The 19,082-nt window shown below is 32.8% G+C and overlaps 2 protein-coding genes and 1 long non-coding RNA gene across 4 annotated transcripts in view; 1 reads left to right on the plus strand and 2 right to left on the minus strand.

The window, feature by feature from the left end:
- The window catches only part of LOC134845160 (mucin-19-like), a 581,930-nt gene that overhangs the window by 487,892 nt on the left and 74,956 nt on the right, over positions 1 to 19,082 (minus strand). The window lies entirely within an intron of this gene.
- LOC134845161 (ubiquitin-like-conjugating enzyme ATG3) overlaps positions 1 to 19,082 on the minus strand; it is a 426,844-nt gene that overhangs the window by 332,815 nt on the left and 74,947 nt on the right. The window lies entirely within an intron of this gene.
- LOC134844161 (uncharacterized) lies at positions 36 to 13,295 on the plus strand. Of its 2 annotated transcripts, XR_010162668.1 has the most exons (4): positions 36 to 1,418; positions 1,587 to 1,692; positions 2,700 to 2,762; positions 12,729 to 13,295. It is a non-coding gene; the product is annotated as an uncharacterized LOC134844161 (long non-coding RNA). The 2 variants fall into 2 exon arrangements; XR_010162667.1 differs by lacking the exon at positions 36 to 1,418 and having other exon boundaries at positions 1,519 to 1,692.

A 19,082-nucleotide genomic window follows, 5' to 3' on the forward strand; every position in this document is an offset into this window, starting at 1 on the left:
TTAATTACCTAATGTGAATTGGTTTGATGGGGGACTTTGAAACGCGCATACGGATAATTTGTTAAACGATTTTTTAATATGTTTTCGTGGAAAAAACTGTCAGCTTAGTTTGCGGTATATCTTTTAGCTTGCTTTTTTAGTTTGAAGTTTCTACGCATACAGAAGAATTCTTAAAGTATTTGAGGTTTGTTTTGAAACCTACTTGTTTTTCATTTTTTTTATCAAAAATTTATATTGAATTATACCTTATATGCTAAAAAATGCAAAAAAATATTAGGGACTAGTATTTTTCCGTTTCATTTGATCGAAAGTATGCTTTTTCTTCATTTTAAAACATTTTGGATTAAACAAGCGAACCAGTGTGTATTTTCAATCAGTCTAACTCGAACATTGTTTTAGTCGCACATTATATGCGTTAAGTCCAACGCTAAAGTAGAATCAACGCTGAGATTGTTAAAATAGACTTTTGTTTTGGTTAAAAATTGTTTTGATTGTGATGAAATTTTTTTACATTAACAAAAGTTCCTAAATTATTCAGCCCGAAACTAAAGTTTATTTTAACCTTTGATCAGACTTTGCAACGTTTTGGGGGTTTCAGCAACTGCCTGCTTGGGATTAAGAATGCGCTCTATTTGACAATTTTTATTTAATGCTTAAGCGAAAGTGGTTAAATTATCTGTCTCATTAAATTTGAAAAGAGCCAATTTGGTCTTTTCAAGGAGTTACTTGACGCTAATGAAATGCTCTTATTTTTGAACTTGTTCTTCGACGTTTTTTGAAGTCAAAGGTTTCGTCTTTGAGCTTTTTTGGCTTCTTTTTATTTGAGCTGTAGTTAGCATAAATTTGGTGTCGTGTGTTTTTTTTTCAATTCCTCAATGGCAATCGTTTTGATAGGTGACTTGTAAACGCGCATATGGATAACTTTTTAAAAAGGATTTTTTGATATATTTTTGTAGTATTGGGGAATATCGTTTTTTGAAGCTGTTTAATAAAACAAATTCTGTCAGCTGAGTTTGTGGTTGACCATTTGATTTGCTCATTCAGTTTTTCCAACTGCGTTCTGTATTTTTTATGCTTAAAATTGAATGTATGAAGCATTGAGTTATGTTTGAAAACTATTCGGTTTTCAGTTTTTTTTAAATTCATGTTGAGTTCGGTTTTATATGCCAAAAAGTCTGATAGAACTGGTGGAATAGTAGTATTATATTTTTGAGTATTATATTTTGTGGCTACTCCTAGTTATCTATGATTTGCTTCCTCCGTATTCATGCTGGCTTTAATGGTTGTTGGTGATTGACTGTAGCTCAAAAAGTCAGCTCAAAAAGATAATGTTGAGTTTTAAGACGTTTTTCCGCGGTTTTAAATTTGGAAATCAAGTGATTTGTCTGGTGAATCATTTTTTTGTGGGAATCCTGAAAGTCAGCACTCTTTTGACACAATTCATAAGAAAAATTTGAAAAAAAAAATGTTTCCTTTTAAAGCTTCAAGTCTACATGCTGTTTTGTAAACTTAAAATTTGATGTGAAAACTTTTTTGCTCATAAAGTTAAATGTGAAAAGAGTGCTATTTCGTTGAAAAAAAAACAGTTCAGACGTGAAGAAACGAACAATCTGACATTGAGAAAGTGTACAATGAAGTTGCTGCTTCGTCTCAGTTTTCTGCTATGTACAGCTAATGCATTGAAACGATCGTGTAAGTTTGATATAATTAGTTAGAGGAAAATTCAACTGGGCTCTAAAAATCATTCTCGATATAAACTCAACTATAAACTTTTGACATGATTGATTATTTTTGTAAGAAAAATGGGTTGTATGGATTGAAATACGAACAAGGCCGCTCTTTTACGGAAAAATCCCGGTTTCAACTGCCCTTTAAAAATTTTTGTGGTTTTGGGCAAAAAATGATATAACTCTCAAACAAACGTGTCTGATATGTCTCAACTGAAGTATTAAGTTTGAACTTTTTCCTGCTAAACTACTCCTCCTTCCCCCCTCTCTCCAGATAAATGCAACATTTTTACAAAAAACCATTTATTTTACGAGGTGTTGTATATAAAGACAAAACTTTAGTGTTTGCTGGGTAGACAAAACAGATTCCAGATTTCATGACAATCGGGCGCCGTCAACAAAATTTAGAAATATTAGAAAAAAATTGGGGGAAAATTGTATAGCCGCAAAAACTAGCAAAAAATCTAGTTTCCTCAAAGTGATTTTGTAAGGTTCAAAAATATTGATCACATATAAATCTTGAAATTCCAAAACTTTCAAAGACCATTGTTTTTATTGTCTTTTATAAAAAAAAAATTCAGTCTATTACTGGCTTTTTTTCTAATTTCCCCTTTTTCCACATTCTTTTGCTTTATGACCATTGTTAAAATATTTTTTCAAAATTGAAATTCAAATTTGGTTGCTATTTGAAATTCAATTTTGAAAAAAAACTTTTTAACAATGGTCATAAAGCAATATAATTTGGCACGGTGAAAAAACTATCTATTTTGAACAATTTTTGTTAACCATACTGTATATCCTAACATCAGGCATTTAGCGATAAAACAGCTATGAATTGAAGAAAATTTGTAATGTGAAAGGAGTGCAAAAGAGCCCATTTTGTTTTGGTTTTTGTTTGGCAGTGACAGTTTTTGGAACAAAAAAGCATATTGGTCGCGTCCGATAAAGAACCTTAATCGGAGTTTGTTTTAGCGGAGAGAAGCAAGCTCTGGGGGAAAAGCGTAGGGAGACGTAGTGCATGTGCGAGCCCAAAATGTAAGTTTTTTTTACATTGTGGCCTTCGTTTTTTGTAATCTTTTCGTATTCTAAAAAGAATTAGGATTTTTTCTAGAATTAGCTAAGTAGAAAATTTCGATCGAACAGTATATTGTTAATTGGTTCTTCCGACCTCTGAACTGCTGGCTTCATTGTCGTTGAGTGACAGGTTGAATGTTGAACCGTTGTGTGAGCTTCGCTGTAATTTCCCGCTCGTCTTCTTCCTTCTGTTGTTCGTCTAGACATTTTGTTTTATCGGAAAAAGCCACAGTAGATTTTCTGCAATCTTTTTTACTACTGAATGCATTAAATGTTTTCCTCTCAATAGTTCTCTGAAGGCTTACAATTTTGGTGGAGGTTGGCTGCTCTCTCTTTTCTTTGGAATCGCCCATTTTGCCATTGGTGGTAACTGTGATTCGGATGCTTCTTTCCTTTGTGATTCCCTCTCACGGCTGTTGTGGTTCCGGTAGAATTTTGTTCAGTTTTGAACATTTTGGTTGCCATTGCAACTTGTCGATGACGTGTTGCGCAGAAAAATTTATCATCCAAATTTTTTGATATTTTTTGTTTCGTTTGAGCTCGGACGTACTAGTAAACTTAATCTTGGAGTTTTGCATGAAAAGTTTTATTCATGCTATCACGAACTTTTCGACTAAGTAAAAATCTTTCCAAGGCTCTTCGTTTGGTTGTTGTGATAAGTCTAAATTTATAATTTATTCGGTTTTTATGAATTAAAACCAGCTGTGAGCGACCTATGCTCCGTAGCTAGTGCCAACTTTTTGTCTATTGTTTGTATAATATTTGAATCGGTCGGTGAGTTGCCCAAAGAACTGCTAACAGTTCGAGTTTATTGGTAGAGCAATTCTTCTTTTAGGTGTTTCAAACATATCTGTGTTTGACCCCTTTTTTGTGAGTAGCTTCAAGTTTTCAGTTTCTTTTCTTTTCATTCTCTTTTTCCAGTGGTCGTCTCAAACTCTTTGTTGAATTAGCAGTTGTGGATAATTTTTGGTATATATGGTTCATGATTCTGAGCATGACTTTAGTTTTTCAACGAAACTTGAGTTTGCTATTTTTATGTCCTCCAGATTTTGTGTTGTCGTTGCCCAGCTCAAAAATGATACCAAACATTTCTACCCGTGTCTGTATTTATTAGTATTATCTGATTACCTACTCTCTCCAATGCTTTCAGTGTCTTTGTTCTATTCCTTTTTTGATCTTTTCAGATAATTATCAACAGTGTATCCTTCGATGGGGTCATGCAGTCTGTTTTTTCCCAGTCCTTCATATTTACTATTGTACGCTTTCATTTTGAAATGCCAGTGTTTTGAACTCATCACTAAACTCGAAGTCTCCTATTAATTTGCATTTTTTCTGTGCTAATTCAATCATATCTCGGATTGACTCTTTTAAGACTTCGATGTCAGCTGGTTTTTCCTGTTATATTTTTCTTCTTCGCTGTTCATAGGGGAAAAATCTATATACAGATTTCTCGATCCCCAGCAATTATTGCAGCAATGTTTTAGGCATTTCTTGGCTTTCCTGCTGTACAAGTTGATTCTTCCAATAGATCTTAAGGTGTCCTCCTTAGTCCTTAGAGCTTAAATCCTCCTCCAGAAACATTTCATAACCATTCTTCTAATATCACTTTGGAAACTGTTGATGAACTCTTGTGGATCCCCGAAGGTCCTGATTCTTTTTGCTGGAAATGATCTTCTATTTTAAGGATGTGCATTCAAGCAATTTAATGCCATGATGAATGCCTCTACGCAGGGGCGAATCCAGGATTTTCTCGAGGGGGGGGGGGGAGGTTTTTCATAAAAATTTTCGAAAATTTTGACCTTTTTTTTAGGTCGACCAAATTGATTTTCCGAGCTCTCCTAAATCACTAAAAAGACGCTGTTTCAAATTTTTTGCACCGCATGCAAATTTTTGAAAAACGGTCGAAAAGCCGTTTTTGGGCACTTGTTGGAAAATTTTGACAAAGATATCGCGTTTTTTTTTGGCGCGCGCTCCCCCTCAAAATTGGCGCTTTTACAAAAATTTTAAGGTCGGTCGGCCAAAAATTGGATTTCTTAAAAAGTACCAAAGGGGGACCCGTTGGGTCAGCAGGGGTCGAATCCCTGAGGGGGGAGGGGGTGGGGGGGAGGTCGTCTGCCTTACGCCCCCCCCCCTAAATCCGCCCCTGCCTCTACGTATGTTTGCACTACTAAGAACATAGGCGCTACGCGCAATACACCGAAGGCATAGAAATTGAAGCAAAAACCAAACAACTTGAACAACTAATAATTGAAGAATAACAGTTCTAGAACAAAAAATCGTACTAATACATGTATACACCAAAATTTTGCTATATCGAGAAAGAGCCTGAAATAACAGTTCTAGAACTAAAAATCGTACTAACACATGTATAGGTTAAATTTTTGATATATCAACGAAGATCATAAAATAACACTTCTAGAACTAAAAATCGTACTAACACATGTATACACCAAAATTTTACTATATTGACAAAGGGCCTGAAATAACAGTTCGTGAGCTAAAAATCGTACGAACACATGTATACACCAAAATTTTGCTATATTGGCAAAGATCATGAAATAACAGTTCGAGAGCTAAAAATCGTACTAACACATGTATACGTCAAATTTTTGCTATATTGACAAAGATCATGGAATAACAGTTCTAGAGCTAAAAATCGTACTAACACATATATACACCAAAATTTTGCTATATTGACAAAGATCATGGAATAACAGTTCGAGAACTAAAAATGGTACTAACACATGTATACAATAAAATTTTGATATATTGACAAAGATCATGAAATAACAGTTCGAGAACTAAAAATCGTAATAACACATGTATACACTAAAATTTTGATATATTGACATAGATCATAAAATAACAGTTCGAGAACTAAAAATGGTACTAACATATGTATACGCTAAAATATTGCTATATTGACGAAGAGCCTGAAATAACAATTCTAGAGCTAAAATCGTACTAACACATGTATACACCAATATTTTGCTATATCGACAAAGAGCCTGAATAAACGTTGTAGAACTAAAAATCTTACTAACACATATATACACCAAAATTTTGCTATATTGACAAAGAGCCTGAAATATTGACAAAGGACCTGAAATAACAATCGTAGAACTAAATGTCGTACTTACGCATTGTAGATCAATTTCTATAGCTATAAAAAAATACAAAAGATTGTGTTTGTATGTGTAGCAAAACGCCTCTGTCGTTTCAATCGGCCAATCGTATAAATTGGCATGTAGACTCATATGGGTCTCCGGAATAACTAAAAATCGTACTTACACATATACTTACAAGAAAGAGCTAAAATGAAAAAAAGCTATTAGTCTTATTATATTAGACCCATAATATAAATAAATGAAAGTAAATGAATTAAATAAATACACATACATAAATAATAAAAGCAAAACTAAATGAAAGAAAGAATAATTAAATAAATATAGAAATAAATATCAACAAATAAACAAAACACACCTGATAAATAAATAAGCAATAAAAAAATAAATCAATACATAAATAAATAAATAAATACATAAATGAATACATAAATAAATAAATATATAAATAAATAAAAGCAAAAGTGAAATGTACAAATAATTAAATAGACATGAAAAAATATATATGAACAAATAACCAAACAAACAGACCCATAATATGAATAAATGAAAATAAATAAATGAAATAAATACACATACATAAATAATAAAAGCAAAACTAAATGAAAGAAAGAATAATTAAATAAATATAGAAATAAATATCAACAAATAAACAAAACACACCTGATAAATAAATAAGCAATAAAAAAATAAATCAATACATAAATAAATAAATACATAAATAAATACATAAATAAATAAATAAATAAATAAATAAAAGCAAAAGTGAAATGTACAAATAATTAAATAGACATAAAAAAATATATATATGAACAAATAACCAAACAAACAGACCCATAATATAAATAAATGAAAATAAATAATTTAAATAAATACACACGCAGAAATAATAAAAGCAACACTAAATGAAAGAAAGAATAATTAAATAAATAAACAAAACACGTGATAAAAATAAACAAAAATAAATATGTACATACATAAATTATAAATAAATATAAGCAAACTAAACATAATTAAATAAATAGAAGAACAGATAATTAAATAAATAAAGATGAACAAATAAAGAAACAAACATACGCAATCACGTGACATAGCGCGATATAGTCCAGCCCACATGATAATTGATAACTGTGGACGTTATTTGTCGACACTTGACAACAGACAACATTAAAAAAAAAACCATTACACGATACCATAACACCTTGACTAAAGTCTTCGGTGTAATAATGGAGTGAGTACTCTCATATAGGTCTTGCTGATTTTTTTTTCAGAAAAAGTCTCATAATTCGTTCACGCTCAATTTTGATTTTTCGCGGTTCGACTTGTCATTTTTTTTAAATTTGGTTCATTTCTATCGTTAAAAAGAAAGCAAACTCCACATTAAACAGCAAAATTGTAAAGGTCACGAGAAACGTGATCGACTTCTAATTTCGAAAATGGAATTTAACCATCAGATTTCTCAGCGAAATAAAATTTTTACGTATTGATTCAGTTTTCTCAAATTGGGTTGATTTACACAAAAAAATGTCCATTCTAAAAGATTCTAAAAATTCGAAGAGCTTTAAGGCCATCTTTTTTTTCTTTGAAATTCGAAAAATGAAGATTTTTGAAAAAACAAGTCTGTTTTTTTTTTCAGTTTCTTTGCGTTCATTACTCTTTTCCAGCTGTTTGTTGGCTATGTTCTTATAATTTAAATGAAAAATCTAATGCGCTATGGTCGCAACTTTTTACCTTTTCAAAAAACATTTAAAAGACGTTTAGGCAAGAACCAAAAGAAAATTCAATCATTCTAAAGTCTGGACTATTCCTGAATTCCTTTTGAAAAAAAATCCAAAACTCTTTGAAGAGGATGAACTCAGATTCAAGACAAGACAAAACCTGCCCTCTTTTTGTCCATTATCTTACGTGTACATAACCACTTTAGCCTCGAAATAGTCAACTGAAAACAGCAAACTACATGCTTAGAAAATCTAACCTTTAGCAAACCGCTTTTCACTATAAACTCGCCTGAAATGTTTCAAGGTTTCATAGCTGGATTAGCTTGATAAAAAGCAGGTAAGATTTCGCCATCCGGAAATAAAGTGAAACAATTTTTAAAATTTTAAGCTAAAATAGCTGGCTAAACGTTTGGGCTTATCAGAAAGAACTTGGGTAATTTTGTAATTCATCGCCCGATTAAGTTGCTTAGAAAAACTAACTTTTCGCAAAAAGTTTGGGTTTATGAAGCAACTTCAAGTATTTCCTTTTTATAGCTTCAAAAGCTTGCTAAAGACAAACTGAATTTTTTTCGAACTGATTTGCTGTATAAACTATAAAACAATTTTGAAATATTTGATGAACTCTGGTGGATCCCCGAAGGTCCTGATTCTTTTTGCTGGAAATGATCTTCTATTTTAAGGATGTGCATTCAAGCAATTTAATGCCATGATGAATGCCTCTACGCAGGGGCGGATCCAGGATTTTCTCAAGGGGGGGGGGGGAGGTTTTTCATAAAAATTTTCGAAAATTTTGACCTTTTTTTTAGGTCGACCAAATTGATTTTCCGAGCTCTCCTAAATCACTTAAAAGACGCTGTTTCAAATTTTTTGCACCGCATGCAAATTTTTGAAAAACGGTCAAAAAGCCGTTTTTGGGCACTTGTTGGAAAATTTTGACAAAGATATCGCGTTTTTTTTGGCGCGCGCTCCCCCTCAAAATTGGCGCTTTTACAAAAATTTTAAGGTCGGTCGGCCAAAAATTGGATTTCTTAAAAAGTACCAAAGGGGGACCCGTTGGGTCAGCAGGGGTCGAATCCCTGAGGGGGGAGGGGGTGGGGGGAGGTCGTCTGCCTTACGCCCCCCCCCCCCTAAATCCGCCCCTGCCTCTACGTATGTTTGCACTACTAAGATAATGGAGTGAGTACTCTCATATAGGTCTTGCTGATTTTTTTTTTCAGAAAAAGTCTCATAATTCGTTCACGCTCAATTATGATTTTTCGCGGTTCGACGTGTCATTTCTTTTTAAATTTGGTTCATTTCTATCGTTAAAAAGAAATCAAACTCCACATTAAACAGCAAAATTGTAAAGGTCACGAGAAACGTGATCGACTTCTAATTTCGAAAATGGAATTTAACCATCAGATTTCTCAGCGAAATAAAATTTTTACGTATTGATTCAGTTTTCTCAAATTAGGTTGATTTACACAAAAAAATGTCCATTCTAAAAGATTCTAAAAATTCGAAGAGCTTTAAGGCCATCTTTTTTTTTCTTTGAAATTCGAAAAATGAAGATTTTTGAAAAAAACAAGTCTGTTTTTTTTTCAGTTTCTTTGCGTTCATTACTCTTTTCCAGCTGTTTGTTGGCTATGTTCTTATAATTTAAATGAAATATCTAATGCGCTATGGTCGCAACTTTTTACCTTTTCAAAAAACATTTAAAAGACGTTTAGGCAAGAACCAAAAGAAAATTCAATCATTCTAAAGTCTGGACTATTCCTGAATTCCTTTTGAAAAAAATCCAAAACTCTTTGAAGAGGATGAACTCAAATTCAAGACAAGACAAAACCTGCCCTCTTTTTGTCCATTATCTTACGTGTACATAACCACTTTAGCCTCGAAATAGTCAACTGAAAACAGCAAACTACATGCTTAGAAAATCTAACCTTTAGCAAACCGCTTTTCACTATAAACTCGCCTGAAATGTTTCAAGGTTTCATAGCTGGATTAGCTTGATAAAAAGCAGGTAAGATTTCGCCATCCGGAAATAAAGTGAAACAATTTTTAAAATTTTAAGCTAAAATAGCTGGCTAAACGTTTGGGCTTATCAGAAAGAACTTGGGTAATTTTGTAATTCATCGCCCGATTAAGTTGCTTAGAAAAACTAACTTTTCGCAAAAAGTTTGGGTTTATGAAGCAACTTCAAGTATTTCCTTTTTATAGCTTCAAAAGCTTGCTAAAGACAAACTTAATTTTTTTCGAACTGATTTGCTGTATAAACTATAAAACAATTTTGAAATATTTCAAAGTTTTGTCGCTTTTTTAGTTGTTGCTTTATCTTGCTTATAAACACAACTACTTTTGCAAAACAAATTGGCTTAAAATCAACTTGAAATGTTTGGAGTTTTCATAGATTCAATAGCTGGCTTTCGTAGAATTTGATCTTTTCTTGAACTTATTCGCTCTTTAGAAAAATCTGAAATTTTTCAATAATTCTGTGCTTAAATACCTAGCATAGGCAAAACATTTTTGCAGAACGATTCGGTCCGAGAAATCATCACTTGAATGTCTTTATTAGAAAAACTGACAGCCATACGATCACGTAATGATATAACTTAAAATTTTCAATGCTTTAAAACTTGATTAGCTTTTTTAAATGTGTTTTGATTTTGTTGCGGATCGACTCGCTCTATAAAATTGTTTTGAATTGTTTTTGCTTATTTGTTTGTCTAGAATAACTTACTTACTCCGGACCAGTTCGATCTAGTTTGACCGCTTGAGTGGCTTCAATATAAAAACTTAAGTTTTCCATCATTCGATTTGTTTTGTTATAAATGTGAGTAGCTTGAATAGTTTGCTTAGAAAACTTGAAATTTTGCGAACCAATTCGGTCTAAAATTTATTTCCAAATTTCTTCGGTTGAATGGCTCTAATATAAAACAAAGGTTTTTGCCGTTTAATTTGGTCCTGAAAATTACTATTTCAGAGTTTCATTGCTATAATAGCTTGTTTAGTAAGAAAAGCTTAAATTTTCCGCTAACCGGTTCAGTCTAAAAAATTAATTTTATTTATTTCTAAAATTCTTTGGTTGAATAGCTTCAATAGAAAAACTTTTCTTGACTACCCGATTTTCTCAATAAAATATCTTGGAAAATTTCAAAGTTTATTAGCTTAATTAGCTTGCTTAGAAAAAACTTCAACTTTTTAGAAAATGGTTTGGCCTATGAAATAGCTTCAAGTACTTCAACATTTCATCGCTTGAATAGCTTGCTTAGAACAACTAAAGTTTTTGCAAATTGATTTGGTCTATGATATAATTAGAAAAAAAATCTTTCAATGATACTTTAAATTTTTCAAAACCAATTTTCGATATGCCTTAACTTGAAATTGTTTGATGCTTTATTGCTTTAATAGTCCAATCAGAACAACAACTAATTTTTTGCAAGCCCATTGATTATAGGAGACGGGCTTGCTAGTTTGGATTTAAAACAGTTTCTGCTAAGGTTTTTGTAAATTGTGTTACAAATTAGAAAAATCTACAAGTCACGGAAAACAAAACAAGATGGATTTCTAATTTCGAAAACGAATTAAATTTTCCAGATCCCCCATTGGAATAAAAATTTAATCTATTGATCCAGTCTTCTCAAACTAAAATTTTTTCATCAAAAAAGCCAATCATAAAAAGAAAACAATCAAAGTTCAAATCATTTCTTTTTTAAGCAATCCATGAAGGTCCGAACCATTTAGGAAGCTTTTTGATTTAACTATTGTGTCTGAGAACCCTTCCATCAAATGCTTGAATTGAATTTCTACCAATTGCTTCTTGGTGTTAATCACTCCAAAGCAGCATTCGTCAAAAATTTTCCGACAATTCAGAAAACTTTTTTTAGATAATCATGCGTTTTTTTGTGCATCTCTTGCATCTACAGAAACCTATATACATTAATGTAAGAAACCGCGTGTTCATTGGCTATTTGGCTTTGCTTATGACCGTTCGCTTTGAGCTTCATAATGCAATTTTATTGCAAAAGAGGCGTATCTGGTGCCATGAAACAAAAATGTTTGAATGGGCCAACCTCGTGAACTTACTTTTTTGAATCACATGGTGGCTGACAAATGCATGATAAACTTAGATGACGTAAAAAGAAAAAAAATTATTATGACTATCACAAATTATAAGCTTTTATGATGAAATTTAAAAAAGCTGTTAAAAAGGTTAAAACTTTAGAGAACACAACTGTAATTGTTTGGAATGGACGTCAAATTAACTTGCTTACACAAAAGTAAGTATAAATCAATTTAGGTCAATTAAACACAATTAAACAATACCCCCAAAATGGGTAGAAAAGTGTGAATGATGATGGAATTTATCTTTTGCTTGAGTCGTGTGTTTTTTTTGTTTTTTTTTTTGTAATCAGGAAGGATTTTGGTTTTTGCGGTTTAATTGCTGATTTTATTTTTTGAATAGTTTTTGGTTTCAACATCAATAACTTTAAAAACCTGAATTATTTATAATTCAAGAAACGGACCTCTGTTTTCGGAACTTCTAGCGTTGAAAAAGTTATATGATAAAATAAGTTAATCATAAATTTTTCTGAAACTCGATAAGCTTAAGTTGAAAGATTTGTTTTTCGAAATTTGTTCTTGAAAATAGGTTTCGGTCTTCTTCAGTTCTTTTACATTTGTTAACTGTGGTGGCTTTTTTGCACAGAAAAAAGTTAATTGTAAATTGTCGTTCCTGCGATTCGCAGACGATCTATGAAATAAGCATATAGTCTATTTCTCTTATTTCCCCACATTCCAGACTGTTATTTTGTTGAGCGAAGCTCTTTTTTTGCGACTCAAGGCCGTTTTTTTTCTGCGTCCAGAACTATCACGTGGTGCAACTATTGCAGCCAAAATCGGCCAGGCTAATAGGGTAGTGGAAGTACAAAACGACCCTTAAACTGATAAATTACAATTCTGTCTAAAAGTCTGTTGGTTTTGTTCTTGAATTCATTGAATCTTCATTCAGAAATTGCATTCAACTTATGTTTTAATGAGTTAAATTATTTCTTAAGTCTTTTTTGAGGTTGCAACTCGATCAAAATTGGGTATTTTTATTTCAGCTGATCCCAGTGGCTATTGCAACAATTGTGACAAAGTGGATAACACCGGCTGTTGTAACGAGTGGTTTGTTCCTGCCTGCAAGGCGGATTGCTGCAATGATGGTGGAGGAATGAGCTCAGACCTGGGACCTGACTGTCAAAAATTTGTAGATGGGCATGAATCGTGTCTCTCGGGGGGTGGGGCTGCTGGAGCACAGGGTGGCGAAGGCGATCCGGGAAACTACTCAGATAGACTATCAGTGCAAAAAGCACTTTCAATTTTTTCATTAACCGTATATGCAGTAAAACGCTACCAATGATACATTAAAGAGAAATGGATTAGTTGAAAATATCAAAATGAAGCCAAAATCTGAAACGAAAACATGAATAAAGAATGCAGTTGAAAGCGATATGAAAATTTTTCATTTAGAGAATTATGATAAGCAAAATAGATTTGTTATCATTCAGTTGAAAAGTGTTTAGAGCGCTGTAAGATAAATGATGGATTTATAAAGGATACACAGAAACGAACCTCTCGTTTTTCATGGAAGAAGATAATTATCTTCGTTCAGAATAAATAGATATGAATTGCTTCCAATATCTGATATTTGGTTACGAATGTTTATATACCAAAATTTGTTATATTTAAAAATATTATTATATACCAATGTGCAAATTGCATTGCAATGGAAGTTATAATGTGAACAAAATTGCTTCAGAGGAAGAATGTCCTCTGCTTATATCAAACAATTCATAATTTGAGTTCAAAACTTATTGAAGGATCTTTTTAGTTCTGAGATTTCAAAAACGAAACCAGTATTTTGCATTACAAGGCCAAACTGTGTGCTGGATAGGCGCACAATTTGGTGTTTTCAGGTCACTGAATTGAGAGAAAAGTCTTCGAACATTTTCCATTTTGAGAAGGAATTCAACTCACAAAAATTTCGTGGATTCCGCATACCATTTTGTGTAACATGAAATTTGTCGGCTCTCTTGTTTTTTCGCAGATTCCGCCACGAGTGAATAAATCTAGTTCCAAATTCTGACATTGCAAATGGATTTAACACACTATGGATTTTGAGAAAATTATGATCGGTGTTTTTTATCCGAGTTTCCAATTCATTTGTTTTGCAGAAAAAAGAGCGATTTTAATTGATCATAATCCCTTTGGTTCGCCTTTTTTGATGAGTTCGTCCTTGAATTTTCATGCTTATTTTTTATGCTTTTCGAAGACGTTGATTTATGTGAAAAATGGGGAAAATGATTTAAAATATTTCAAATCATTCCTTCTCATTTTTTTTTTCATTCCTTCTCGACCACAGTTGTTTCATGATGCACATTTTTGATTCACCAAAAAATCAACACATTGCTTGAGTTTGATTTGTTCGGTCGAGTTATTTTTCACCTACCGCTGGAACCTTTAAACTAATATAATGGGATTTCTATGAAACTTCTGTTTTGTGGCAGAACTTTGTGTTCAGATAGGTCACAAGCCATTTTTGACAGAAAAAGTAAATATAATCTCTTATGGGAGATTATAATAGATTATAGGAGATTATCTGAAAAATATAATCAATTATAAACGATAATAATTTATTATCTCTTTTTTTAATGAGTGCAGGTGATCTAAAAATTTATAGTGGATATTAAAATTGTTTATAGAAATGAACTAAATTTTTTATTGCGCAAACAATTAAAAACTTGATCCAGAATTTTTATTCAGCGAATGCGGAAGAAAAAACATCTAACCCCTGTCAGTGGAATCAAATCACAAATCTTAAATCATTCGTTAACTAGAAGGGAGATGCAGCTTTCAGTAATTGAGATAAGATTTGTTCGGTACCGAATAATCAGAATCACTTATTTAAATTTTATAGACATTCAATCAAAGGGCAGCAATTGAGATGAGAAGTTTAGAAAGAATCCAAATCATCGTGAAATGATGTTTAAAGGGGTTATCAAGTACTGCTTAACGGACGGCAGATTGTTTTATCTGAACGAATAGAAAAATGACTTAAACTGAAAAAAGGATTTTTTGATTTTTTTCCCTAGAGTTTAAACAGAAAATAGCAGAAAAATGATCAAATGGTCATGAGTGGGTTAATAAGTTTTTCAAGCCATGGCAACAAAACAATTTTTTGGGGGAAAAAAACCGAATAAATTTTCTGTGAAAAAATTATTTCTTGGCAACAAAAACTTTGAAGAAAAAGACAAAAATCTGTCCTTGTTTTACTAATGATTTTTTTTAAATGATTTTTTTGTCGGAAGAAGTTGTCAATAAAGCCTAGTTTACTTAGCTTAGCTGCTGTTTATCCACTTTTGATGGATCCCTTGCTCTAACTCAGGTTTGAAAATTAAAAATCACTGGTTAGTTATCTGCGCAAAAACATTTGGAACAGATGTAAAAAAAATGGTGTAAATGGTTTTTCTTAATCTGCCCCTAAAATGAAAATCTTTGATCAGTTACGACCAAGAAGAGTATTTTCTTAAGATAAACAAATAACTACCAAAATTTGAGGCACTCGATGTTAAATGTTTCACAGAGTTTTTACACTCTCGTGATTGTCAATCTATAAAACTATATTTCGCCGCCGAGACAAGAATATCCGTCTCTATAAAGGAAACTAATTGAACATTTGAGCAATATACTAATTGTATCTAGCATCGATCGGCACAGATTTCGTCCGACTAGAGATTTCGTCCTAATCATTTAAATAACAGATTTCGTACCATATCCAACATCCTATCGTCCAATCATCCCATATCCAAATTTGTTGGACGAAATCTGTGTACGCTTCGAAATAGGACGAAATCTGTTGAAACTAAAATGAAACGAGATCTGTCACAGCCCTTGAATCGTAACCTACCCTTTCCTACCTGCGAAAGGGGAGTGGGAAATGACAAGAAATCCTTCATCTTTCAAATTCTGATGAAAACATAGAAGCTAAAAATTTATTTTTATCGTCAGTCAAGCTTAATGATGGCAACAATTTGAGAAAGAATATTGTCAAATTGAAAAATTGCTGGGTCAAATTTATCTGAACTTTGTCTTCTTAGTCTTTTCCTTGTTTTTTCAGTAATATTCTTTTTCTTTTCTCGTCAAAACGCAGGTACTTTTTTCTTCTCCCCAACTTGAGGGATGCCGGCTTCAGTTTTCTTCAGCGTGGGGGTACGAGCTGCGCTTTTTGTCTGTTTCCGGAAACCAGTTTTTCTTCTTTTCAATTTCTGGGTACCAATTTTTCTTCTCGTCAATTTCTGGGTACCAATTTTTCTTCTCGTCAATTTCTGGGTACCAATTTTTCTTCTTGTCAATTTCTGGGTACCAATTTTTCTTCTCGTCAATTTCTGGGTACCAACTTTTCTTCTCGTCAGTTTCTGGGTACCAATTTTTCTTCTCGTCGACTTCTGGGTACCAATTTTTCTTCTCGTGAATTTCTGGGTACCAGTTTCGTTTATCACCGACTTGGGGGTACCATTGCCGTTTTTTCTCTTCCCCGTCCTCGCTAGCCAAAGTGATTAAGGGGAGTAAAATAATGACCCCGAGGGTTCCAAAAATTGCAGAGGCCAGCTTCATTTTTCGAGCTGTGTTTATATAGATGAGATGAAGCCGCGCAAAATAAATTACTGTAGTGAATAAAAGGACGCTCTCAAAAGAAAGTAATATTTTGTCAAAAGATGACAAGCAACCAGACACAAATAATGAAAAATCTGCTCCTAGTCAGGAGAAAAAGTTAATAAATGGTTGCTTTTTTGCATTTTTTGATATTGTTGGTTGATTACTGTTTATTAAAATTGCATTTGTTCTCAAAAAAAGACCTGAAGTTTTGAAAATATTTTAACAAAAGGGAAAAGTTGGCTGATTTCAGAAAAAATACACCAACCAAAAACTGAATGACACCGCGTAAAAACTGTTTACTGATGATAATCACCGAGATATTTCCATTTTTTCCCACTTTTATATGAGAGGTGATGCCGTCTGCTTTTTTGCTAGTTGTCATAACTTTTGAGATGAAAGCTCGCCATGAAGCTTTCCCATGTGTTCAGATATGGTCTTTTTTGAACGCCATCGTCACGTTTAGTTTACCTATGAAATTACTCAGAACTAGAAACAAATGCGACAAAAAGAAAAAGTTTTTGATATTTTAGAATTGCCAATTTGAGGCTTGTAATCAAAAAGTTCCAGCGCACTGATGCTTTTAAATTTTAAAAAATAACTTCATTCCCCTATTCACAATTAAATTTCAGATTTGAAAAATAAATTATTTAGCGTTGTCACAATGCAATTAAATTTCGCATGGTGATCAAAATATCTATTTTGAACAGATTTTTTTTTTCATATTTCACATCACAACATCACGCTTTCAGTCATAATAACACCAAAAACAACTATGAAAAAAATGAAGTCTGGGGGTGGGCAGGAAATAACTTGAAGTTTGTCTGAACATTTTTGAGCTAAAATACAAAAATAGCTTTAGGGCCCCTTTTGTTCTATAAATGTGAAAATCTCAGTCTAATCAATTTTTACTCTAAGTAAACTAAAAACCAGGCAAAACGAACAAAAGCACAAGTAAATTGGTGTGCTTGGTTATGCGCCTTAAATAAATTTGAACAACAAAAAAGGGAACATATGCATTCTGTTTTGTTTTTGATCGTCGTCAAATAAGACGAAATTTAAATGATACTTCATCCTTAAATCTATTTTTAGTGTATTTTTTGCTTTTTTTTGTTTTTATCATGAAAATTGGAATTGAAACAAACAACTGGAACACTTTGAGCTAGAAAATGGAAGTGAGTTTTATAAAATAATGTCAGCGGAAAAAGAAGTGTTATAATGGTCCAAGAATAAAGTTCTTAGCTCTGGCGAAGTTGCCGACAGAAACTTTTTCAACTTGAGACAAATGAAGAAGCACTTGTTTACCGGAGGAGGTAATAACTGGGACAACTGCTGAACTTGGAAATGAGAACAGTAGTCAGAGTCAATCTTCTGACTTCCCTCAACCAGCTCAACAGGAGGAATAGGAAAACAGGGATGGGTTAATTGGTTGCAGATTTAAGCATAAAGTTCTAAAAGCAGACTAGCCATTATTTGAAATTACGAGCCTTGCAAAATTGTTCTAAAAGAGTTTCCACAAGGATCACTTTGCTTGAGTTTACTTCTATTCTATTTGGCCTCGATTTTGGAAAGTTTGCGTTGACAATAGCTTGGGAACCACTAAGAAAAAAATTGAGGATAAGTCAGCCAAAAAGAATTACCAAATGGGGGACACTTTCGGCGGACAAGGAGATATCTGCGAGACTGGGCATCTGACCCCCCTAAATCAGCTACTGATCATAATGCCTTTCAATATTATCATCAGTAGACAGAAAAATTGAAATATGCTAACAAATTTTAGAGCTTAAAAGTCATTCAAAAAAACTTCAAGTAAACTTTGACTGAAATTATTTTTTTTCTCTGCTGCTAAGTATGTCTGTCCAATTAATCAATTCTGGTGGTAAATTCAATTTGGTGGCAGACCTCTCTGCTCTAAGTTGGAGTGTGGATGAATAAATTAATTTGTTTACCGGAACAACAACAACAGAGCAGAGCCATTGATGTCACCTGGGATCTTTTTTAATTTATTTTGGACCTGGGATCTTTTTGGATTTTATTTACGCGCCCCCCCCCCCCTTTACCCAAAACAACAGACAGACCACAGGTGGTGACTTCCATCTTTCGGAACCATTAATTAATCATATGATTATCTAAAAAAGTCTCAAACTTCAGAGAAGTTGTCGCCTCGTTTTCCAGCTTTGAAGTCCTTCTGGGTTTCGACATCTTCGCAATCAGTGAAGTTTCTCACTTATTTCAACGTCAGTTTCCATTTTAGGCCGAAAATGAAATTTGAAATTTTTTAACTGCTAGTTCTTTAAAACATTAAGCGGGACTAAGAGCCAAAAAGTACATCATTTTTGACAATAAATTCGTACAAAAAATTCTCACAAACGCATTTTCGTTTTAGACAAAACTTTGCGTTTTGTTACAAATGTTTTTTCCGACTATGTTTTTGGTTTCTCCAGGAAAAGTCAGAAATAGCATAGCAATTTTGATCGGCCTCAAAAAAATCGATAGAAACTTCAAAAATCCAGATTAACCCATTTTTTCACCCACCTTTTATGATAGCTCCTTGTCTTTGTGAAAGTTTGATAGCTCCTAGGGGACTCATAATAGGTAATGCATATTTACATTTTTGGCAAATGAGCCCGAAAATTGCTGCGATGCCGTAAAATCTTCCATATTTTTTGGAAGGAACGATTTATCCAAACACATTACGCTGAGTTTTTTGCCATTAGTGGTTTCTCGGTTACGCAAAACGAAACAAGTTAATTCAGTCTGCT

The sequence above is a fragment of the Symsagittifera roscoffensis genome, chromosome 4, assembly GCF_963678635.1.
Source record: "Symsagittifera roscoffensis chromosome 4, txSymRosc1.1, whole genome shotgun sequence".
In the NCBI taxonomy this organism is placed as follows: Eukaryota; Metazoa; Xenacoelomorpha; order Acoela; family Convolutidae; genus Symsagittifera; species Symsagittifera roscoffensis.